General features: G+C 38.6%; 1 long non-coding RNA gene across 3 annotated transcripts in view; it reads left to right on the top strand.

Annotated features, from left to right (window-relative positions):
* LOC102962755 overlaps positions 1-27047 on the top strand; it is a 260546-nt gene that overhangs the window by 232560 nt on the left and 939 nt on the right. The gene's annotated exons all lie outside the window — the stretch shown is intronic.

Consider the following 27047-nt stretch of genomic DNA (forward strand, 5'->3'; position numbering starts at 1 on the left):
TCCTTCAAGTGTCAAGGAACAGTTATTTATCATGGTCTACATAGAACTTCGGAATATTAAAAAATGTGGAATGCTATTTTTTAAATTTTTTTTAAACGTTTATTTACTTTTGAGACAGAAAGAGACAGAGCATGAGCGGGGGAGGGTCAGAGTCAGAGAGGGAGACACAGAATCTGAAACAGGCTCCAGGCTCTGAGCTGTCAGCACAGAGCCCGACACGGGGCTCAAACTCACTAACTGTGAGATCATGACCTGAGCTGAAGTCAGATGTTTAACGGACTGAGCCACCCAGGAGCCCCTGTGGAATGCTGTTTTTAAAGCATTTAATAAATAAGCACATTCTCATAAAAATTTTGGCGAAATGTAAGAGATAACAGTATAAAAAGAAAGCTGCACAATTTTGGTTATAAATACTGGGTGGGGGTGAGGAGGGAATTCTAACCAACTGAATGTTAACAGGAATTAGCAAATACCACTTCAGGCCATTGGAAAAAGGATAATTTCTTAATAAATAGTGTTGAGGCTCAGGCTCATATTGAAACAAAATGAATTAGATCTCAGCATATAGCAAGTTGAACAATCCAAGTGGATAAAATTTAAGTGTAAGAGATGAAACTATAAAAGAACCAGAAGAAAATTTAGAAATACATTCACAGAAATTTGGAGAAGACATTTATAAGTATGTTACAAATAAGGGTTATAAATTTCTATTGTTTTCATTTTTCACTACCTGCCCATCTCTTACATAATCTGGTTCTACTCCCATTGCTTCACTGAGCCTACATCCTTTAGAACCATAAATCAGCTCCTCATGCTATCCTCAAAGGCCCCTTGTTTCAACCCTTCTTGTTCTTGCATTCTCTGTGGCTTTTGACATGTTTCTTCCTGAAGTAAGTCTATCAATCCCTGGGATGAAGCAGGATTACCTTTACCCTTTGTACTCTTTGTCTCTGGTGACTGCTCTTGTCAATCCTTTACCCCCAACATAAGCTTTTTACAAGGTTGCAATCTTTGCGCCTTCTCTCAACTATTAATACTTTCTCTTCTGTAAAACTTATCAATTCTTAGTAATACCTGAACTATCTATCATTTCTAGAAGGATGACTCCCAGATTTTTAGCTGTCATTGACTCCTCTCTTAAGATGCAAGCCCCCATCTCCAAAGGCTCAGTTGATGGTTCATAGGGACATCCCTTCAAACATCTTGTTTCAAACTCAAGAGACTTAAAAATAAAACCCCCTGTCCACCCTAAGCATTTGCTTACTCACCCCACTTTCAGTTCATAGGTCTCTCAAATGCCTAGACCTGATATCTCTGAAACCTGCCCTTCAGACCTTTAGGTCTGGCTCTACACCTCATTTAGATTAGTTAGCTTGTTTTTTGGGGGTATTCTTAGTCTTGATTTCTCCACCTGTAAAACAGAGTTAAGGTGAAGCTCAAAAGAGAAGGTGAGGTCATGGATGTTACTATGATCTGTAAATTTAGACTGCTATGTTCATATTATGTACAATTTTTTCTCACTCAGCCTAGAACATAGCATAAAATAGACACTCTGAAAATATTTCCTGACTTACTGAAATAGTAAATGAACCAGTGGTTGAACTAATGCAACCTATATTTCTTTTGAATGCCTATGGCATTGACTTGTCCTTTTGGCTCAGGTTATGTATTACCCAGTCTTTTTCTAGGTACATTTTCACTATAAGTGCCCTGACATAACAGACATTCAGATTCTTGGGACTAGGTGCCTTTCTAATCCTTCCTTGTGTTACTCCCAGGGCCCAACAAAGTCCTTATAATAGCAGGTATGCACTAGTAGTATTTGACTTTCCATCTCATTCATAAGTCTTAAGTATATATCAGCTAAATTCTTCCATTAAAGGGAACTGATGCGTGTTATTTTGCAAGCCCATATTCTTTAGGCGTCATTTATGCATATTTTAAATCATGACTCATATCTTGTGGTTCAGAAACTAACACCAAACAGTGATTTTAATGGCATGGTGAAAGAGGGTTTAGTCAGGCCTCCTCACTTTTCGGATTTGCTTCAATTCAGTCATAAAATTCCTTCCCTGTTGAATCCCAATGGCCAAGGGCATCTTTACTTTGATAAGTGTAATTTAATGAAGTTTCCCCGGCTATATTAAACTAAGCTATGCTGTGGAATTGCAACTACCGATAGTACCAGAAGTCAGAGCATTTTTTTTCCTTTCTGTATTCACAATGGCATTTCCACACTCAAACAAACAACAACTTTGCAGTCTTTTCTCCACCTTTCTTAGGAAAACTTGCTCCCAGAGGGAAAAACAAAGCAAAGAAACAGTCCCCACACACCAGCCAGTAGTGCAATTATGACAGAAGGGGAAATATGTACGTGTCAAACTGCACAGGCTTTGGGTTATCTGGTCTCTATGAAGAGGACTTTTCAGTTGGATTTGAGTGGGTGAAATTGCTGTTTCACTCACAAAAGTATTTTTATTACCAATTTCCCAGAAGACTTTTACTCATAGCTCTATCTTTATTACTCTGAATATTGGCACATTAAATATACTAAGGTTTAACAAAATGGAAGTGAATGAATGATGGACACTTCCCTGTCATGTCTGAGCCCAACAGGGTTTTACATCTCATAAGTTATAGGTGACTGCCACAGGCCAGACTCATCAAATCCACATGAGACACATTGAATACAGATGTCATAGGCCAAAGGCTCAGTATATTTATTAGTCTGAATGACTCTTTAATTTCCCTTTCTGGAATAAATTCCTCCAGGGATGTGGCTTAGACAATTTTTGGTCCCTCATAACTTATTTTTAAAATCATCCAATATAGAACTTAAAATACAGAATGCTCAAGAGTTTCACTATGAAAAATGTACATTCCTAAATTGTAATCCTGCACTGCTCTTCTAGGGCTGCTGTAGCAAAGCATCACAAAGTATCACAAAAGTATCTGGAGGCCGTAAATCCAAAATTAAGTTGTCAGCAGAGCCATGCTCCTTCTGACGGCTCTAGGGGAGATCAGTTCTAGGCCTCACTATAGTTCCCAGTAGTTCCCTGGCTCAGTGGCAGCAAAACTGCAATCTTTACAAGCCCTGTGTGGTTGTGTCCAAATATCCCCTTTTTATAAGGACACTGATGACCTCATCTTAATTTGATCATCTGCAAAGACCCTATTTCCAAATCAGGTCACATACATGGGTCCTGGTAATTAGGACTTCAACATCTTTTTCAGGGACACAATTCAACCCATAACAGCTCCATGCAGTCCTGCTGTACATGCCCTTTTACAGGGGAGAGCAACGAAAGTCAGCTTGAGCATCGCAGAGATCAGATAGCAACCTTGCTATCTGAAGCCACAGAAATGTCAATGACTTCCACTCTTCCAAATCATAATTCATTGTTTTTAAAATATTTTAATGTTTGTTTATTTTTTTATGGAGAGCACCAGCAGGAGAGGGGCAAAGAGAGAGAGGGAGACTGAGGATATGAAGCAGGCTCTGTGCTGACAGCGAGCCCAATGCAGTGCTCGAACTCACAAACTGCAAGATCTTGAACAGAGCTGAAGTCAGACGCTCAACCAACTGAGCCAAACAGATGCCCCATATAATTCATAGTCTTAAGTAAGATCACATTTGGGTTTTTTTCTGAAAAGTAAGAAACACTGTCCAGAATGGAGAAATATTGATCCACAAATAACCATCAGACTAGCCTTTTCCATATGCATCACCAATGAGAAGCAAGATTTGGGCAATGCCCAGCTACCCCAGTTATAATAAGCAGAAAAGATGCAAGCACTACCTGACATTATTTCTCAGGGGAAGGGAACAAAACCCTTTAAGTTGACAAGTTACACACAAAAGTAATAAAGGACAACATTTTGGCAAATGGGCTTTTGATGTTTTTACAAGCTTAACACTTAGCATTGTGTAAGCTTTCTCCTTTGAAATATGCAGGTAGAACAATTTATTTTCTTTTTCATTTGGATGTTCTCTAGAACATTATATTCAACTCTAACAGCATGTTGTGATTCAAGTGGTTTCTCAAGCTAAGTACATTTATGATAATAAACACAATAATACAAAATAATAACTAACATTTCGTTCTTCCCATGTGCCATACTTTGTCATAAGACCTTTTCTTATTTTAACTCACTTAATCTTTACTGTAACCCCGTAGATGAAACACCATTGTTTATCACCATTTTATAGAAGAGGCATAGAGAGCTAACTTGCCTAGGGCCACAATGCTACTAAAAAATGGAACTGAAATGTGAACCCAGAAAGTTTGGCTCTGGAGCCTGTGTTTTATAATATTAACTTCCAGGGGCACCTTGGTGGCTCAGTTGGTTAAGCGTCCAACTTCGGCTCAGGTCATAATTTTGCAGTTCATGGGTCAAGCCCTGCGTTGGGCTCTGTGCTGACAGCTCGGAGCCTGGAGCCTGTTTCAGATTCTGTGTCTCCCTCTGTGTGCCCCTCTCCTGCTCTTGCTCTCTCTCTCTCTCTCTCTCTCTCTCTGTCTCTCAACAATAATAAAAAAAATTTAATATTAACTTCCAAATCTATAGTTTTTAAATGTTCCAGTAAGCCAAACTATAAAAACTGAATTTCTTTTAACTACCCTTTTGAAGTTACGTTAGATATTGCTGCCACCTAGATGAAATTGTTTACTGAAACCAACATTATAATTTTTTACTCACCACGAGTATAAGCTATTTGTTTATCTTCACTGATTTTTGGTTTGGTTTTTTTTTTTGGCTTTATGATACTCTTTCCCGGGTAGGCCCAACTAAAGGAAGGTTGGTTTGGTGAATAAGCCTGGTTACTCATACAGTCCTCTGGGGTGTGTGTGTGTGTGTGTGTGTGTGTGTGTGTGTATAATATATATATGTATATATATATGTATATACATATATATATCAGAGAAGTAGAAACACACACACACACAGATTTAATACGAAGAATTCACTTGTGTGATGGTGGTGGTTGGCTGAGTAAATATGTAGGACTGACCGTCAGGAAAGGCGGTCACAGAGGCTGGAACTCACAGGCTCAAGCTGAAGCAGCTGTCACGGACAGAATCCTTCTTCTCAGGAAACCCTTAGCCCTGCTATAAAGCTTTTCAGGCATATTGTCCAGGATAATCTCTCTGAGTTAAAGTCAACTGATTATAGATATTAATTACATCTACAAATTCCCTTCATAGTAACACCTAGATTAGTGTTTAGTTAAATAGCTGAGGACTTTAGCCCAAAGTTAACATGTCAACACACATTTTTTACATATTTATATATGTATTTATATAATATTTATATAATATATATTTATATAACATATTTATATATATTATATATAAATATTATTTAATATTTAATAAAAATGTTTACATTTTTGTTACAAAATGTTACATTAAATGTTAACATTTAATAAAAATGTTATTTATATAACATTTATATAATATATAACATATTTATATAATATATATTTGTATGTACATGTTTGCAGAGAGGGAGAAATTATATCTTCCATTTGGAATTAGGTTCTTGGACAGTACAATTAATAATACAAAAACACAGCTTTGGGCATTATCTTGTGGAACTACTTCTTAATGAGAAAAGGGCTTTTTTTTCTTTGAAAGTTTCTGAAGAATAACTTTTATTCAGAACTTTGTTTTGAAATAAAAGTATTCAGATGAAGAGGACTTAGTTGTAAATTCTTCTAAGAGAATTGTAAAGTTACTAAGTTTCTCATATAATTTTACTTACAAAATCTTTCCAGGAAAATATCCTATAATGCAAACAAATTTAAGTACTACCAGTTTATGGAATAGTCTGGACTTGGTGGGGCTCTGACAGAAGACAACTTTTCTTTCACATGGCTTTCCAAACCATTTCTTTTGGACCTCCCATCTACACCCATGGGTGATATCTCAGGCAGATCTCAGCTTTTCCAGTCACTTCAAATCCCATTTTCTGGTATTAAGAAAACCACTCCAACCTCATGTCCTCTCACCCATTAGCTGCCTCCAACAACTCCTGGATGATGGGAAATTGGAGAAAGAGAAGTCTGAGGTGTCCAGATGCTAGCTTTTTCTGCCATGAGATTCTTAAGTAAGTCCTTCAGAGACCTCCTACCTTCGAGGGACATCTGATGCTGAACTCTTCCAGGTCACAGGCTGCACTTTCAGTATGGCCTATTTGACTCTCCCTCACTTATGCTCTAAATAGTGCAAACTCTTATAGCTGGGGTTGCCTCCCCTCATCTGGCAGTGCTCTAGGAAAGTGTCCTTTCAGGATGGCTCTAGTCCAGCCACTTTCATAACATCTACCTACCTCTTGGGAACACTCAGCATCTAGGGTAGCATACCATCTCCAAGGTAGCCTTTCATCCTTGCTTTGCCATTAGGGGAAGCTACATACAGCCCCTTGATGCTATGCTACTGCAGACAAGTGACAAGCACCAGACACTCCAAATTCTAAGATATAAGATTAGGCCCTCCTAAAACTTTCCAAGAGCATTCTCTTTCCACTTGCTCTTAAGCTCAGAAAAAGACTTGCCTAGATGTGATTTAATCCAGGTGGAAACTGTTGGCTCCTTTCTCGTAGACAATCTCCATACATGGTGCTTCTGAAGCATCAACTGTTTGGCTTGAGTGAAGGTGATAAGCACAGACCTTCCTACCAAGCCTACACCTTTCTTCCAAGAAATCCTCCCCTAGTCCAGAACTTCCTTCTCATCACTTTTCTTATCATTAAAACGATGGTGAATGATAGATTGCAGAACCACTCTTATCATCTCTTAGCAAGTCCTGCCTGGATAGCCTAGCATCACTCTTTAGAATGCATGGATGTTTGACAGCACTGACTTCTGCTTGGAGCCTCAGCCAGGACTTTTGACTAGGGTGCATTCTCCTTTAACATCTTTCTACAATTTAAGGAAACAATTATAGTTTAAGTAATAAAAAATATGTCTTTACCAATTAGTCTTTGATTTATCAATATATGTTTCATCCACAAGTATAGTTCTGAAGTAGAAGCTCTTTTCATGACATTATGAGGAGGAACTTCTGCCTGTTCTTTAGGAGTAAAATCTGTTCATGCTTTGGGAATTTATCATAGCACTTCTGGGCTTGTTATGGAGTGAATGTTTGTGTCCCCTAAAATCCCTGTTGAATCCTAACCCATATTGTGGCTGTAATTGGAAATTGGATCTCTAAAGAGGTAAGGTTAAATGAGGCCATAAGTGTGGGGCCCTGGTCTGATAAGATTAGTAGACTTATAAGACCAGAGAGCTTGCTTGTTCTCCCCCTCCCTTTGGGTACACAAGAAGAGGTCATGTGAGTGCATAGTGAGATGATGACCACTTACAAGCCAAGAGAAGAAGGTTCAGAATGAAACCTACCTTGCTGGTACCTTAATCTTGGATTTCCCAGCCTCCAGAACTGTGAGAAATAAATTTCCATTATTTAAGGCACTCAGTCTGTGGTATTTTGATATGGTAGTCTTTGAAGACTAAGAGAGGGCAATTCACAGCTCCACTTGCCCATTCATATTTTCGCTCAACAATTGTGTTTCCTGGATCACTAGATTAAGAGATCTCCATCACCATACTAGATCTAATCCTAAATGTTTATCCTATAAATACAGTCTTGATGACACATTGTCTATAAGAAAAAAATACACGTTACAGGAAGAGGATCAAATACCAAAGAGTCACATTAGCACGTAACTCACTTGTCATTTAATCCAAATTGCCAGTAGCATATGACAAAGCAGATTTAATTTGGAAGCAGAGAAATAGAAGCACTAGGAAGGATAGAATCAGGGCCTCTATTAGGCACTGTTCATAAAATATTTGTGTGAATCGAAAAAGGCAACCATTCTGTGAGTTTTTTTAAGTTAATTTATTATTACATGACCAAACCCGTGGCACATAGTCTAGAGAAATAGGAATGTAGGCAGCTTCCTCCACTGGCATCACTAGGTGACCGCAACCAAGGAGGGTGATGAATGGCTCTCTCCTTTTGTTATTTCTCTCCATCAAAATTAGTCCCACTAATGGTTCATCATGCTGGATGATGATTCTAAAAGATTCTGTCAAAAGAGAATCTCTTCGACCACTCATTGAAAATACTATTCATCCTTTCTAGTTACTCGATGCCAAATCAATTCTGGTTCAAGACCAAAGCTAATATTAGAAGAAAAAGAGTTTTCAAGTGTTTGTTTATTTTAAAAGAACAAAATCTACCCTAGGGAATAGTGGAAAGTATAATCCTTCTCTCCACAGGGGTGTGGTAGTAGGTGTTATGTGAGGCCAGGCCTGAGAGAAAAGACAAGAAAAGGGTTTTTTCCCATTTTCAGACTAGCCATCTGTGACTTAGAAATAAAAGTAAAAAAAAAAAAAAAAAAAAAAAGAACAGTCTTTAGGAATCTTTGCCTTTCCTTTTGCCAATATCTTTGAGAGTTCACTTTCTGTTCAAAATGTGAAGGGACATAATTATTTCCATGTCTGACTAATATGTGCTTGTTTGTGAAGGGCTATAATTCTGTAACCCATGTGGATCATGGTCTTGGTGTGTATTGAAAGTAAAAAATGAGAGCTGTTTTCATCCTGGCTCCTCTGCTGACTGAGTCACCATGTCCTTGGGCAAGTTATTTCCTCTCTGTGTACTCGCTTTTAAAAACAGAGAGATAATAGTGTTCCTGACCTCCTTCCCTCACTGAGATGTTGTCAGCATTAACAAGCAAGAGACCCATATTTTTAGAGTAGGAAGAAAATTGCTTAAATTTTTAAATATTTTCCCTCCCATGGATTTATTTTTTATATCTTAAAATTCCTAAGTGGATCACAGTGCAGATTTTGTGAGACAAAGGACATCACAAAGGCAGAGTTATAGTTGACTTTAGGGGACAAATCATTGGAGTTTTTTTAGTTTCCTTATGAAAAGGACAAAGACCAATGACATTTATTTATTTTGGAGACATTTTACAGAATGTAAGTTACCAAACAAATTTTAAAAATTATAGAATGAGCTAATAAGAAAAATATATATATTATAGTAAAAATAATGATAAACTGAGAGTTGGGGTGAAAATCTAGATTCTAGATATCTTGATTACTAACTTACTTAAGTCAACTTAGCTTCTCTACACCTTTTTATTAATGTGAGACATGAGAGCAGATGATAATAGTTATCAGGTCTAGAATACTAAATTGAACAAGATTCAAATGAAATAATATATGTAAATTTTCCTTAAAATGATAAAACACTGTGCAAACACTAGGTTTTGTTGCTACTGCTGAGCCAACACCAGTCCCTCTTTCTGGTCACCACAGCATCACCTCATCTGCTTCAAGGACAGTGGTTACACCAATTTTCTTGGGCATGAAAACGGTGCCAGCATGTTCCACATAATTAGAGCTCCCACCCAGCCATTTTTCACTTTGACAGGAAAAAAAAAAAAGGAAGGGAAGGGCTGTGTTCCATGGTTAGGCCAACCTTTGATTCAGATGTTAAATGAAAGCTTTGAAGGAGAGGTGATGGGTCTGTGCTGGCTAGGGAAATGAACTGTCTCCTTCCAAAGAGCCTTAAGTTTCCCCTACTTCAGGGTGTGTCAGCAGAGACACAAACAGAGGGTCAATTTTCCATACAATAAGGTTTGGAGTGTTGCCAACCTAGTCAAGGGCTGAGGGAAAGGTTTGTGGAAGAAGGCTTTCAACATTTTCAAATATTAGATGGCAAGAAAACATTTTTTTCTAGATGACATCTAAGGTCTCCTCCAACTCTGAAGCTCAATTAGTCTCTGAATCAGCAAACTAGAAAAAATTAAGGAAGCACATGGAATTTCCTTGACTCCTTTGTCTCCTGTTTGAGATCCAAACATTCTGAGTCATCTCAGAAAATAACATGTATTTTCAACTCACCAGAGTTTGTTAGCCTTCTCTAGCCACTCCAGGCCATCCTTGCAATTCTTTGTTCTTTGTAGTGAATTCCTCTCAATTGTACACCAGATTGTAAAGTCTGTGGGTATACGAATCATGCTTCTGGCTTTTTATTTCACTTTGTAACCCTGATTCCCTGAGACTCACACTTGGTTGAGTCAGCCATTCAAGGGTAGCTCTTTGTGTGTTTTTGCCTTTCTTTTACTGGTCCTTGGACATAACTCCTCATGACTGGTAGACACACATTTCCTCCTGATGCTCTGCTCTACATGTCTCCTCCTTCTGACTATTCTTTATGTTTCCAGACACCTAAGTGACATCCACAGACCATGTACAGAAAGGCCCTCTGGGAAGTGAGCCCTGAGGTGCTGGCCACGGTGGGCCAACATACTGCAGAAAGACAAAATATACTCAGTGTAAAAAAATCTCAACCATCCATAATTTGGCTATTGTTGAGAGTGCTGCTATAAACATTGGGGTACAAGTGCCCCTATGCATCAGTACTCCTGTATCCCTTGGATAAATTCCTAGCAGTGCTATTGCTGGGTCATAGGGTAGGTCTATTTTTAATTTTCTGAAGAACCTCCACACTGCTTTCCAGAGCGGCTGCACCAATTTGCATTCCCACCAACAGTGCAAGAGGGTTCCCGTTTCTCCACATCCTCTCTAGCATCTATAGTCTCCTGATTTGTTCATTTTGGCCACTCTGACTGGCGTGAGGTGATATCTGAGTGTAGTTTTGATTTGTATTTCCCTGATAAGGAGCGACGTTGAACACCTTTTCATGTGCCTGTTGGTCATTCGATGTCTTCTTTAGAGAAGTGCCTAAATGTCCATCAACTGATGAATGGGTAAAGAAATTGTGGTTTATATACACAATGGAATACTACGTGGCAATGAGAAAGAATGAAATATGGCCTTTTGTAGCAACGTGGATGGAACTGGAGAGTGTGATGCTAAGTGAAATAAGCCATACAGAGAAAGACAGATACCATATGGTTTCACTCTTATGTGGATCCTGAGAAACGTAACAGAAACCCATGGGGGAGGGGAAGGAAAAAAAAAAAAAAGAGGTTAGAGTGGGAGAGAGCCAAAGCATAAGAGACTGTTAAAAACTGAGAACAAACTGAGGGTTGATGGGGGGTGGGAGGGAGGGGAGGGTGGGTGATGGGTATTGAGGAGGGCACCTTTTGGGATGAGCACTGGGTGTTGTATGGAAACCAATTTGACAATAAATTTCATATATTTAAAAAATAAATAAAAATTAAAAAAAATTTAAAAAAAATCTCAACCATCATCCCATGGTGAAAAATAAATATTAGCAATAGACAGGGAAGGGAAAAAGAGAAGCGTGCCTGGGTGGCTGAGTCGGTTGGGTGTCCAACTTCGGCTCAGGTCATGATCTCAGTTTGTGAGTTCAAGCCCCACATCGGGCTCTGTGCTGATGGCTCAGAGCCTGGAGCCCACTTCAGATCCTGTGCCTCCCTCTCTCTCTGCCCCTACCCTGCTCACACTCTGTCTCTGTCTCTCTCAAAAATAAATAGACATTAAAAAAAAAAGAAGAAGGAAAAAAGAGAGACTTATTTCTCAAAACTGAGTATCAAGTGATAACTGTGCATTATTTTAACTATGAGGTGATTCTAAGAGCAAACAGAACAGAGAACTTTTAGAAGTTGGAGTTTTACCCCCCTATTTTTGCCCTACCACTTTCTACGTTTGCTTTACACTCTTCAGAGTAGATCACCCAGTTCAAAGAACATTCAGTAGGCAGTAGGAGTAGAGTGAGAGAGAAGAAGAAACAGAAAAGAAGGAAAAATCAGTCATTCTGATCTGTTCAAAACACTATGTATATCTTCATTGCCACTGGTCCCATGAAAGTGGTTGTTAAAATACTATAAAATGATAATAATTTTAGCCCCTTGGATGGAACACAGTAGATTAATAGTTCAGCTTTATGTACCAGTTACTGAGACAAGGATGCAAGTGCCCAGGGCTAAGGACTAATTTAGCATGAGAATGTGATAGACTAATGGTCCCAAATGTTTACAACTTCTTGTTATCCATGCCCTTTGCAATGTACCTTTGCACATCTTCCCTTTATTAGGTGAGATCTGTTTTTTCACCTCTTGAATCTGTGACTTGCTTTGGCCAATAAAATGCCGTAGAAGTGATAGCATGCTGGTTCTAAGCTTAGGCCCTGGGAGACCTTGAATGCTTTACCTCTCCCTCTTGGAATTGGCCTACCAGCATAAGGAAAAGACTGGGTTGGCTTGCTGGATGAAAAAAAACACATAGCCCAGTCTTCCACATCACCCAAACTATTGGCTAGCCACCTGAGTGAGATCCTGCTAAAACATTCTATTCCTAACCAACCTAACAATGCACAGAAGATGCATTAGTGAACTTAGCAGAACTAAGCAGTGATCAGTTAAGCAGGGCCCAGAACTACCTAGCTAGCCCATAGACTCATGAGCAATAATAAATGAAGCAAAAGAGAATACAGAGTCATTCAGTCAATAGTTTGGCCAGACATTTTGCCTACAAAGAAAAGCCCATACATAAATCTGAAGCTAGCCAGAAGCCTAAGCAAATAACTTTCAGAGTTCACATTTTTACCAGGGCTATTTGGAATCCAGAGTGGGTTGTTCCAAAATAAGATTCAAAGGCCTAGAGAAAATTTTTAATAATAATCTTAGAAGCTAACAAATGTGAAATGCTTATTTCAAAGCCACCATCTTCTCTGATTTCCATAAACATGGGATGCTATTACCCTGGTTTTATGGAGCAGAGGTTGAGGGTAAGAGAAGCTAGGTAGGTACCAAGAACTAAGATGGAAACCATGGTTGTCTGATGCCAAAGTTCAGTTTATGAACACTGCACAGTAGTGGCAACCAAGGACCAAGGTGTGAGGCAACTGTCCTATTCACAGGGGAAACGGGGTTGGGGGCAACTAAGCTTATTCAGAATAAAAGGAGACAAGGGGGCAGCTGGAAAGAAGGCAGCTGCTTAACACCTGTCAGATGTTATAGCAGCAATAAACAAGCCCAACAAATCTTGCTTCCCTCCAGAGAATATTTATCTCCATGGTGAAATAATGCAAAACTGAGCAAGAGTCAGTCATAACCCGGGAGGAGGGAGGGGGGACTCAGGGTCACAGAAGCTTAGCAGATTGCTCTTTACTCTCTGCATCTGACTCATCAATCCCGTAGGAGTAGCACTTGCTTGCTATCAGCTCTCCCAGTCATCTCAATAGGCAACAGGAAAGGGGGACAAAGCCAGCAAAAATCTTATTCCATTGTAAAGCTCTTAGACTTGATTGGTGACGTCTCAGTGTCCCCTGTGAGCACCACAAAATATTGTTACTGATTCTCTATATGTTTAACCTACCCAATCCTCATGAAAATTACCATATTGAGTGCTCTTTGAAAATATCCTGTTTTTAAGAATCAAATTATAAACTTAACCCTTTGTATAGAATTAATAATTATTTTCACTCTCAACAGCAACTATGAGATATGTATTAGTATTCCCATTTTACAGATGAAGAAATTGAATTTTGGACAGGGGTAAGCAACTTGCCAAAACTCACAAAGCTGAGCCCCAGTCAAACCTAGGTTGGCAACTGTCAGAACTCATGCTTTCAACTCTTATCTATCGTCTACTATGACTAATATGCCAATAGAACATTTTTTAGTATGCCAATAAATATTCTGGATGTCAGAGTCAAGGATAAGACTCATTTTGAACTCTTGTCTATTTCTCTTTAACTAACAATTTGGAAATGGTACTGAAGATAGAATTCCAGAGTTGTCAGCACTCTGACAGGTAAATTCTGTGCATCTTAAGAATTATTTCCCTTCCAATATTATCATACTTCCAGATTCCTTACAGCAGATTTCAACTCCGCTGACATGCAATGGCAAAACCATTAGACTTCTCTATGGTGTTTACAATTTATTTTTCAAAATTTACACTTGGGATACAGCTCCCATTTATGAATCAATCCCACTAGTATTTTTCTGAGCTATATTACGAGGTCTGGAACTGGTTGTTTTCACCAAACCAATCTGCTGTTGTTTGGGACACAGGCACAAGGTAGGGTGCACTCAACCAAAGGATGCACCTGGGGACATGCTCTGTGGATTATTTTCTTACACTCAATTCTGTTATGGTGAGTTTTTATATGTTGGATGCCTGGATGGCAGGTGGAGGAATATGAATGCCAGATATCCAGAAAAATCATGGTTTTCTTATCATTTCCCTATTCCTATGCCTTTGTACTTTCAGGGAGAGTATGTTTGAAGTTCAAGTTTCTATCTATCACAATTCTCATTGTGTATTACCACAGCATAGTGGACTAGGAGGGCATCCAGGTCCTCTATATCAATCTTCTCCAGTTCATGGAGTCCACCTGCTGAATTCTTTTTAAGAGATATACAACTTTTGCTTGAATATTTTCAGTGACAATTCATTAATTCATGGGATAGTCCAGTTAATTATTTGAATCATTCAATTTACCAGTGTGACAGATATTAAAAGTGTCCTCTATATGTCAGGCACTGCCCAGAGACAATAAAATATCCTATACTTAGGACACTAATATTCCAAAATTAGAACCATAATCAGCCTTCCTTTAGCAGCTAAACGTTGTTTTACTGGCTCTCTCTTTTAAGAATTCACAGGGCAAATTCAGCTTTAGACACCCAACCCTGCAAAGTAATGATCCTTATGCCCATGGGAGAAACTTAATGTGAAGTTGCTATCAGTCAGATACATCTTCCAGACAGTGAGTGGTAAGACCTTTCCTTTTGACAGGAGAGAATAGGAGAGTAGTTTCCGACCAAGAAAAAATAGGAAGGAAGATCTACTGGTGCTGAAAATGTTTATCTGTGGTTAGACTTCATTGTTTTAGCATCAGAGTTGACAGTGCTAAAGAATGTGAAAACAATGCAGGATTTGTTATTAGCACACCCCTTGGTGCCGTGACCAACATTGAATCTTCCATGGCTTCTACTGACCACTTTCTACTTCTTCAAATTTCTTTTTCCTTTGCCTGTTTGCTCCTTCTCAACTGCCTTCATTGGCTTTTTCTGTTGTTTAGATCCCATAAAAGTTAGCATTCTCCGGTGTATGAATTTCTTCCCCATCTTTTCTTATACTACAGATTCTCTCATGTGGCTCCCATGGCTTCCACCAAATCTAGAAGTTGACAACTCTACTCCTCAGTTTGTATCTGCAGGCCTCATCATTCTCCTGGGTTCCACAATTATAATGCCAATTCCTATTTCTTTTAGGCACATCAAGTTATCCCCTTTTCCTGCCCCCTTTACAATCTGGCAAGCTCATATTCATCTTTCAAATGTCAATCCAAATGTTATCTCTTCTGGAAGACATTTTCTGACTCATCTAAGCAGTTATTAATGTCTTCCTATGCATTAGTGAATGGTCAAAAATATTATTGTGCATCAGACACCAGACATACTAAATGCTGTGCTGGATGATGAATGTATCGCATTTAGGAAGATAGAAAGTCTGTACTCCACGGGGCATAAAATCCAAGAGAGAAGACAGAGGTTGTACATGTAATTTAGGTACATTGACTATTATGAAAGAAGCTATGTGTTATAGGTATCTATAGTGTAGTTAAGGCTGTCCAATAGCACATTCTGTACCTGTGAAATGTCCTATATCTGCACAGTCCAATATGATAGCCACTAGCCACGTGTGACTGATGAATACATGACATGACCATTACAAGTAAGAAATTAAATTTTTCAATTTATTTAATTTTAATTGATTTAAATTTAAATATTCAGCTAGTGGCATCTATATTGAACAGTGTAGTTTTAGATGTTAAGGAAGTTTTCCCTGAAAGAATGAGATTTATTGCTCTTGGAACTGAAGGATGAATAGATCTGAAAGGCAGGTGAGAGGTAGAGAGAATATTAGCATATAGCATTGTAAGGCCCCAGACTCACAAGTTCATATGCCCCTGTTAATCCCACGCCCACCCCTTAGCTTTTGTAAACTTAAAATAGCACCTGACACATAGTAAGTGCTCAACATATATTTTCTTCTTATTATTATATTATTATTATCATTATTATTATTGAGTTCTGGTTTGTAGACTTATTCATAAGTTTTATTAAGTAATTTCTCCATTTATGCACTGTTAGCCTCCATTAATTTCATAAAAGTGGGACCTGTCTCAAATTATTTTCTATTGTGCCATAGTATTCTAAAGAGTTCTGTGCAGGCAAATTTACTCTCCATATGAAACATTCTACATTTAGGGGAATTAAATTTCAATGAGGACATAAATAGTCAAGTGATGATCATTTCCACACACTGTGGTTCTGAGCCTTACAGCATACAGGGTCAGAGCATGGAGTTAAACTAATCTATTCTAAGAACTTTCAGTTAGTCCTTTAACTAAATCTTATACCTCATGTCCTCCATAGATTTGGATTCATTTGCAAGCCACTTCCCAGTGATAATTTTGCCTCTTACATGAAGTGTAATCCCACCTCACACCCTGCTTCACATTGCAATCAACAAGAAAGCATTCCCATCCCTTTTCTACAGGTACAATTTTAACGTTGTTGCAGTATGCTTTTATATATGACATGGGAAAGATGTGGGCAAAAGAAAGTGCTATTTTGGAATGCATGCTTGTCAACACTTAACAGGTGTACTATAAATACTGAAAGAGCTGTTTTTAACATAGCAAATTCCTGAGCATACCTGCCAAAGCCAATAATGCAGGTGGCTTGGCAATCTGAGCAGCTGATGCCACAACCTCACCCCCAAAGCTAAAAAGGGGCTTCAGCTTATTTTTAAACAGCAAAAGCCACCCAGATATCTCTATAAGGTATGAAGAGCTATGGACAGATGAGAAGAAATTGGATACAGAGAACTGAAAAAAGGAACTGTCAATGAATTTCAGGTGAGAGAGAGAGGGAAGCAGAAACTAACAAGAGCACAGCAAGTTCCTTCTCACTACCAAGCCTAATTCTGCCAATTTATGGTCAAGAGAGCCTTCCAGATTGTATCCAATGTTCAAGACCTAATTCAAACTCCACTTGCCCCACAGATCTATGATGACCTGTTACTGCTGAAACCCCAGTATATTTGTCTTTAATTTATAGGTTGGCATTACTTATATATTGCCTTATGTTATTCATTAAGATTTTACATGCTTGGTTATTATCTCCCCACCCAGAATATAAATTTCACAGGGCAAAACAGCTGTGACTTGATTATCCTGAATTCCCAATGTTTTAACATGGAGCAGGGCACCTCATGGAGCCCTTGATAAATATCTTCTGATTTATTCAATAACATGCTAGAAGATAGACCAAGTAGTGAGATTAAAAAAAAAAAAAAAAAGGCAAGGGAAGGGGTGCCTGCGTGGCTCAGTCGGTTAAGTGTCCAACTCTTGATCTCAAGAGTCATGATCAAGTCATGATCTCACAATTGCGAAATGGAGCCCCACTTCAGGCTCTGTGTTGACAGCACAGAGCTTACTTGGGATTCTCTCTCTCTCTCTCTCTCTCTCTCTCTCTCTCTCTCTGCCCCTCCTCTGCTCGTGCCTGCTCGCTCTCTCTCTCTCTCTCTCAAAATAAATGAATAAACTTTAAAAAAAAAGAAGCAAGGGAAAAAGAAGAGAAGGGTGCAGGGCTGTGCCCTAATAACAGCAGCTAAGCTTTCCTGAGATGACTCAGGACAATAGGAACATCAACAATGATGAGCAGACATGGAATAAATGGTTTGGACACTTGAATTCTGATGTTCTCTTATTATTGGCTGACAAATGGATTACATCTTCCTCTGACAGTGTATAAGGGACCAAGTTCTTTAGAAAAGAGACACCTATTCCAGTGTTAAGAAAAGGTCTATATAAAAGGGTTTCCCACTCCAGAGACTTGTGAAAATTCCTAATCAGACAAAATCATCTGACCTGTGGTCCCAGAATATTAGAAATGGAAGGAGATTCAGATTTAATCTGACCCCAGTACCATTTCACCATTAAGAAAACTGAGGCCCTGTGATACGAAACGACTTGTTCAATGCAATATCTGGTTAGTGGCAGAACTGAATCTAGAACCCAGGATTTCTAGTTTCAAAAGCCAATGATCTTGCCACGTCAGTTTCATAAGAAGTAACAATTCTACTGGCCTAGTCAGTGAAAACTAGCAATGACTCATCTGTTTTCCTCCTCATTTGATTCCTTTCTTTAATCATCATGGACCCCAATCACTTAAACTATCCTCCCACCAAAATTGGATTTTAATTTCCTCATCTATATGTCCTGTTGCCCCTGCTCTAAAAACCCCACACAAAATGAACCCAATCATCTTCCCGTTCCAGTACTCCCCAAGGCTGCTGAAAACAAATGGAGAAAAATTGTACAATCACATAAAAAATTATAATTCTCACTTCCTGTACACTTACTACAGACAACATTCCTTTTGCTTATTATTGATCAGCTCCCTCTCCAGCTCTCGGCAGCTGTTCCAAACTATCACCTCTCTCCTTTGTTGCACGGGCCTCACTCTTATTAGCAGCCTCACCTGCTACTTCCCAGAAGAAATGAATGCTTATGGTATAAGCTACCTCAACCTTCTACCCAATGTACAAAGTTACATTCATTCCCACTAAACTTTACTTCCTTCCCTCCATTTTCCTGTTTACTTCTTCAGGACCTGATTCTATCAACAATCTCTTTCTGCTGTGTAACCAACCTCCCCCTCTTTTCTGGCTTCTCTTCAGCACATAAATGTTTATTTAAAATATATCCAAATATTTCATATCTCTTCAAGAAACCCTATCTTGACTCTGCATAAGCCCTGTGGCCATCACCCTACTTATCCTCTTCAGAGCCCAACTTCTATGCAGGATGCTATTTTTTTTCAAGTTTATTTATTTTTGACAGAGAGAGTGTGTTTGTGAGCGTGAGCTAGGAAGGGGCAGAGAGAGAGGGAGACACAGAATCCAAAGCAGGCTCCAGGCTCTCAGCTGTCAGCACAGAGCCTGACTCAGGGCTCGAATTCACGAGCCGTGAGATCATGACCTGGGACGAAGTCAGACGCTTAACCAACTGAGCCACCCAGGCACCCCGGGGACTCTATTCTTGATGACTCTAATTCCTTGCTTCCCATTTTCCCAACAGTACACTGTAAACTGGTGATTCTTGCCCTTAATTCTGAAAATGACTGGAAAGGTCACCTATAACATCTTAATGCACAGAGATCATTTTTGTGTATATTTTTTATTATGGCAAATATATGTAACATAAAATTTCCCATTTTAATCATGTTTAAGTACATAATTCGATGACAGTAAGTACATTCACAGTGTCATGCAAGCATCACCACTATCCATTTCCAGAAGTTTTAGTCAGCACAAACAGAAATTCTGAATCCATTATACAATAACTTCTTTTCTCCTCTACTCTCAGCCACTGGTAAGTCCTCTTCTATTTTCTGTCACTATGAATTTGCCTATTCTAGATACCTCACATAAGTAGTAGAATCATACAATATTTGTTCTCTTGTGTCTGGTTTATTCCACTTTGCATATTTTCAAGGTACACCCATGTTGTAGTACGTTACCAGAATGTTATTCCTTTTCAAAGCTGGATAATATTTTATGTGTATATGCCATATTTTGTTTATCCAGTCATCAGTTGACAGACATTTGAGTTGTTTCTACCTTTTGGCTATTGTGAATAATACTGCTATGAATATTGCCATATAAGTATCTGTTCTGCTTTCAATTCTTTTGTGTACCTAGCCAGAAGTGTGATTTCTAGATCATAAGATAATAATTCTATGTGTAACTTTTTAGAAACTACCAAATTGCTTTCCACAGCAGCTGCACTATTTTAATTCTAACCACGAATGCACACAAGTTCCAATTTCTCCCCATCCTTGCCAACATTTGTCATTTTCCTTTTTTTTTTAAGAGTAGCCATCCTAGTACATGTGAAGGGTTCTTATTGTGGTTTTGATTTGCATTTCCCTAATGACAGTGATGTGGCACATCCTTTCTTGTGCTTAATGGCCATTTGTATATCTTCTTTGGAGGAATGTCTATTCAAGTCCTTTACCCATTTCTGAATGGCCTTTTTCAGGTTTGTTGCCAGAAATTGTCACTTTTAGCCCTTTTCTTATTTGATCTCTCTATAGCATTTGCCTAAATTCTAACTAGAATGATCTCTCCCTCTAACTATATGACATCCCTCTTTCTTATCTCTTCTCTCCCTACTCTCATTATTCCATACTAATATCCTCACTAGCTCTTACAGCATTTAATCCCTCCCCACTCTAAAATTTATTGAACGCTTTTTATGTGCCACTTTGCTAAGTGTGTTACATGTATTCTCTCCCTTTATGTTTAAAACCATACATTAGGTAGTTGGGATTATTAGAAATGCCATTCTATAGATATGAAAACTGAGGCTCAAAGAAATAAAGTACTTTGCTTGCAAATCTATTTTATAACATAATAAGACCTCTATGACTGGAAATACTCAGACAAAAATTATGTTAACAAGCCTCAAGGTATTGTTTAAGTGATAATTTCATTGCTTAGTACATTGACTAGATTAGATATCACAAACTCAAATGTTCTTAGAAATAAGACAGCAGTTAGTCTGCACAAATGAAGTAAGTTGAGTATCAGACAGTAGAAGATGGTGGAGACTGTCTTGGGGACTAGAGAATATGTGCCTACCTGCATGTATTTGAATTTATACATTTTCATAGCATGATGAAGGTCAAATATAACAAATGTGAGAGCTAAATTCTATACTTAAACTGCCAATTGTACTCCATGGGCTAAAGTTTTAAGATAATTTCCATCTTGAAGACACAATCTGAAATGGATAACATAATTCTCAAACAGACTATTATTGATGTTTATATGTGCAAAGAACTGTGAGGAAGATAACACCATTAAGAAATTTAGTGGTGAAAAAAAGAAGTTATTAGTATCACTATGGATTCTAATGAAATTAGTAAGAGTTTGGTAGATATAAGATGCTGTGGTAGGAAGAAAAAATGGTGGAATCTGTGAATATGGTACTTTAGAGATGTGAATACTTTGCAGTTGATTCATTCAAGTGGCTGGACCTTGAAGTAGAGAGATTATCTTGGACTATCCAAGTGAGCCCAACTAATCACATGAGTTCTTAAATGTAGAGAAACTCCTGGCTGTGATCAGTAAGAGGGAGATGTGACTTAGAGAATAAGGATCATAGAGAGTAAAGATCAGCAACATTGCTGGCTTTGAGAGGGAGTTACAAGTGAAAGAAGATAGGGAACCCCTAGAAGCTGGGAAAGACAATTAAGAAGATTTTTCATAGAATCTCTGAAGTGAATACCTCCCTGGTTGGAGTTTTTACCAAGTTTCCCAGGTAAGACAAAAAAAAAAAAAAGGAAAGTAGCCCACAGCTATGGGAGGGACCACAATGACAGAGCTGATGCTGCTTTGAAGAAAGCAGAGAATATACACTAAGGAGAACATAAGGACCAAAATTTTGGAAAGTAAATGCCATTTAGGAGCCTTGTAGATGAGAGAGTTCAGTCAAATCAAGGCTGTTAACATGGACAAAGTAGCAAAGGATGTTTTCATTCACTTTAAGCTAGAGACTGTGCAAGTACTGGAAATGATTTTGAAATTGTCTCCTCTTTAGTTCAGTGATACTTTGTGTCTGTTTAATGCCGATTAAAGATTGTAGCATTGGGGCATCTAGAAGGCTCAGTCAGTTAAGCATCCGACTTCAGCCAAGGTCATGATCTCGCGGTTCCTGAGTTTGAGACTCGTGTCAGACTCTGTGCTGACAGCTCAGAACCTGGAGCCTGCTTATGATTCTGTGTCTCCCTCTCTGTCTCTGCTCCTCCCCTGCTCTCTCTCTCTCTTTCTCTCTCCCTTCCTCCCTCTCTCTCTCTCTCTCTCTCAAAAATAAATATTAAAAAAAAGATTGTAGCATGATAGACACTAATTTTTAGTGAATAATTAGCCAAGAACTATTTACCTCGGCGTTCCACTGTATTTCCCACTCTTACATTTATACTGTCCAGTAATGATAACTCAGCCTTGGTGGTCAACTAGACATCCCTGAATCAATAAATCTAATTTTGGGGGTACCTGGGTAGCTCAGCTAGTTGAGCATCCAGCTCCTGATCTCAGCTCAGGTTATGATCTCATGGTTCGTGGATTGAGCCCCACATGGGGCTCTGTACTGACGCATGGAGCCTGCTTGGGATTCTCTCTCCCTTGCTCTCTGCCCCTCTCCTGCTCACTCCATATCTCTCAAAGTAAATAAACCTTAAAAAATAAAAATAAATAAATAAATCTAATTTTTGTGTGTTGCTATTGATCTCCTCCTCTTCCTTCATCAACTGTAACTGGTATTCACCCAGGCCCCCCTTACTGAGTTACTCTTCCTCCAAAACTATGCAGGGGCACCTGGGTGGCTCAGTTAGTTAAGCATCCAACTTCGGCTCAGGTCATGATTTCATGGTTTGTGAGTTCAAGCCCCACATCGGTCTCTGTGCTGACAGCTCAGAGCCTGGAGCCTGCTTCGGATTCTGTGTCTCTTTCTCTCTCTGCCCCTCCTCCACTTGTGCTCTCTCTCTCTATCAAAATAAATACATGTAAAAAAAATAAAAAATAAAAAAAAAAGACTATGGATATGCCACTGCCTGCACACACTGACCTCTGCCCCTCTATCCATCTCAAAAGCCTTGGTCTGGGTGAATCCTCTCCCCTAAAATTAGTTTTTAGAGATCACAGGACTGGTGAAAGAAAATCTTAAAGTAAATGAAAATGCTCCAGTAGACACAAAATGAAAAGAGCATGGGCTCAGAATCAGAGAATTTCCTTAAACTGATCTAAACTTATGCAGTTAGAAGTCTTTTTCAAAAATATCATCCTACTAAACCTTCCAAAGGTATGATTTTTTTATTTTAACCTATCTTAATAGGTTCAAAGCATAGGATTTAGATAATTTATTTCCAGGTAGGAGGATGAATGTATATGAATCAAAGAACAAACTAATAATAACTTTCCTTTGAAGCACACTTATAAGGGATTATTCAATAAACATTTACAGAGTACTTTCAATGTGCAAAACACTATCTTGGGAACTGATATACAAATATTTTTATGACATGGCTTCTTCAAGAAATTCACTGCCTAGTAAGAGATGAATACAGAAATATCATGGTTTTTTATTGTTACACATGTCAAAAAAATAAGAGTTAGCATTGGGAATTTGAAGAATGCTGCAATCTTTCCTGGATGATAAAATCAAGAGAATGTTGGAAGAACCTCTATTTGGCTATTTTTGTAAAGGATTAAATAGATGTAGAGATAAAAAGGTGGGCTACGTAGTCATAGGGAAAAGAGCCACTGGAAAAGCAAAGACAAAGAGGAAAACACTATGGAATGTGTTCATGAGCTATCAAGTAGAACAGTTTAGTTAAAACATAGTACCTAAGTGGAAAGAAATGGAGAAATGAGGCTTAAAACCAAATCATGGGGAATTTTGAATGCTAGGAGTTATCAATGGTGTTTTTAAAAGACATGATTCATCAAGACACATCTGGAGATAGCATATAGAAGATGGAGGCAAGGTAAATAGGAGGCAACTGAGATAGTTCTGGAGAGCTATCAAGGATATTAATTCTCAAGATCTTCATGTCCTCCATGTATAACTTTTTACTAATGCTATGTTTTGACTGAGCATCTGCCCTCTCTCTGTATACCATGCTACCCTGCCTGGCTAGACTTTTTACCACAATTTACTGCTGGATATGTCCTTCTGAGTCGGGTACTCAGTGAGAATGCACACCTCAAGGTCTCAGTTCTTCCTACTCTTCATCTTTCTGCTGCAGTTAACAGAGCCATGGCGGGCAATGTATCAAAAGGATCACTTACAGAAATGTAGGCTGTGTCTATAATATAAAAGGCAAAAACTAAAGGTAAGGCTAACAGCCAGTGAAAAAGGAAGAGAAGGAGTGCCTCCAAGAGGTAAATATAAACCTAGATAGTCAATGGCATGGTATTATAAGGCAGTGTTTTAATAAGAACAAAGTACTGAAAACCTTCTGTTTCTGTAGACATGAATAAAAAGGCTATGGTGTTTGGCAATTACCATATCTTATACATACCACATCTGTTCTAATAGTTATACTTCAGTGAAAATGTTCCCCAAAGATGTGGATTAGGGTCTCACTCCACACCTACCATAGTGCCTGACATATAAAAGTAACCAAGTAACTGTTTCTTCAGTAAGTGAATGAAATAATGGGTAATCATTCAATATCACCTTCAAAAGAAAATATTGCTAATTACAAGGTAAGGGAGGTGGGTAAAAAGTGAATGGTAAGGAATGAGAAGCAAACAATGCAGACTGAAATATTCAGAAAGGAAATAGTGAGATAAACTAATGAATAGCATAAGAAGTTAGCAGGGGTTTGTGTTAGTGGTGGCTGATGTTGCTATTTGCTTTTGTCTTTTGTTTTTAAGTATGAAGGATATTTGGGACCTTGTATAGGTTGTGGAAAAAGGACAGTTTAAAGTATGACAAAAATGAGAGGTAGGTAAGAGTAGGGGGAAAAAGAATATGACTTATGGAATAAATAAATGGCCAAAGATCAGAAAACATGAGATAGAGCAAGTCCTCAGAAAAGAAAAGTGATACTTATCCTAAGACAGGAGACATTGTTAAGTAAGAATAAACAGATCTTTGAAACATAAATCTTGAGCTAGATACAGAGACATTCTGAGCTGAATAATGTTGGCCTTGACTTCCCATGAAAGAAGAGAATGGGAGATTGTGCAGAGTTGAGGTTTGGTGATTAAGAAGAGTGGGAAAGATTAAGAAGAGCTACCTTGGAAATACATTTAAGATATATAATACAGAGTTATTAGCCCTAAGGCCCCAGATGATGGCAGAGGGCTTTGTGAATTATAGGAGGTTCAATCAATGTGGTTCGTGACTTCCTCCATGAAACATCTTAGGGAATTGTTAGATAGGTACATGCAAAAGTCAGAGGATGAGGGGCTTCGGATTACAAGGGAGAGAAACCCAGTTGCTAATATGCAAAAGCTAGAATTTCTCAAAAATTACTTTTAATAATTAGTTGTTTAGCAATTATCTCTCCCACTTAAGTGCAAGCCTCATGAGGGCAGGGTACAGAGCCAGCCCAGAGTAGGCTCTCAAAAAATAGCTGCTGAAGCAAAGGAGAGAGAAGAGAGGACAGAGAGAGAAGGAGGGAGGAAATAAGAAAATAGTATGACTTTTAGAGTTTTTGCTTAGAACTAATGGTCATGCTGTTCTTCATGTTATTTGAAAGGGTGTTCCCCTTTGTCAAAAGAAACACCCACTTTGCATTTAGAGTACAAAATGATGTGCTGTGGACTATTTTACATTCTCTCACTTACTTTAGAAAAAGAAGCTAAAAGCATGTTGATTGTATATTAACTAGAGAAAAGTCACAAAAGGTAGTCAATAAAGTGCCCATAAAGTTTTCATTCTTAAGAGAATGTGAAGTCTGTTTCTGACAGCGCTATCAGATTAATCAAGAAGTCTGTTAGTGAAAATGATAAGAAAAATGGCACAATTTACTATCATTACCAAGGACATGTTCAAAAATAAACCTATCTCACCAGATCTTTGAGAAATGTCTGGTATCTACTAAAGCAATCTCAAGTACTGGATAAAATGTATTTCTGCCTATCAACTATGTTCTCAGATAACTTTTTAGTGGAAAATGGTGTTAATCAAATGATAGACCATTTGCACCAGGGGACAGTTCAGTGAGTGATTTTTTACAAATGCTTTTTAGCCAAGTCTGTGACAATAAAAGAGAAATTTAAAAGTAGTCAAATGTTATATCCATAATCAAAACCTTGTCCAGACAAGAAGGGGTTTCTGGGGTTTTTTTAATTAATTTTTTAATGTTTTTATTTATTTCTGAGACAGAGAGAGACAGAGCATGAGCAGGGGAGGCAGAGAAAGAGGGTGACACAGAATCCAAAGCAGGCTCCAGGCTCCGAGCCGTCAGCACAGAGCCCGACACGGGGCTCGAACCCATGGACTGTGAGCTCATGACCTGGGCCGAAGTCAGACGTTCAACCGACTGAGCCACCCAGGCGCCCCATGGGGTTTCTGTTAATAAGAAAGGGGTATAGGAGTAACTATGACCGTAGGATCAAGGACATCATGGGAGGAACTTAGGGTTCATTGGGTGCTTACACTTCCCAAGGTTGACATCTTCCAAAAGTTCTTTTTTTATAATGTTTTATTTACTTTTGAGACAGAGAGCATGAGCAGGGGAGGGTCAGAGAGAACAGGGGACAGAGAATCCAAAGTGGGCTTTGAGCTGACAGCAGTGAGCCTGATGCAGGGCTCAAACTCACAAACCATGAGATCAGGACCTGAGCTGAAGTCAGATGCTCACCTGACTGAGCCATCCAGGTGCCCTGACATCTTCCAGAAGTTTCTGAGGAGCATGTTATTTCTTTTGACTCATTCTCTAGTCCCGGAATCTCCCTGGAAGAATCTATTGAATATACAACTTTTATGGGTAGGTCTGAGTCATCTAGCCACAATTCAATGCTAACAGATGCAGAGAAATAATGCAAATAATCAATGATGACTTAGAAAACATAAACAGGTGCAATTCTACCCCAGTTCCAGATTAAGGGATATAGAAACAACCTTGGCATCACCCATCATCTTGTCCCTCCCACCACACCACACCACACCACATCTTGATCCATTCTGGCCATTCTAAATGGCCTTAAATGGAGTTAAAATGTAGATGCTTTGCTCAGCATTCTAATCATAGTCGAACTTGGACTATGGTAATAGAAGGCTGGCCCCTAAGTGTCTAAATGCTCCCTCTGCTGCTTAGTCACATCTCTGCACACCTAACAGAGATCTCATTCTGATGACCACTTCAATATTTATCTTGGGTTCTAGCTTCCCTGAGAGTCCTGTGGTCCTGCCTTTATCTTTCTAAGATTGCTTTCTCAGGGGGTAAAGATCTGACTCTACATACAACACAAGTGTTTGTGTTGTTTATTGCCT

The sequence above is a fragment of the Panthera tigris genome, chromosome B2 (assembly GCF_018350195.1).
Source record: "Panthera tigris isolate Pti1 chromosome B2, P.tigris_Pti1_mat1.1, whole genome shotgun sequence".
NCBI lineage: Eukaryota > Metazoa > Chordata > Mammalia > Carnivora > Felidae > Panthera > Panthera tigris.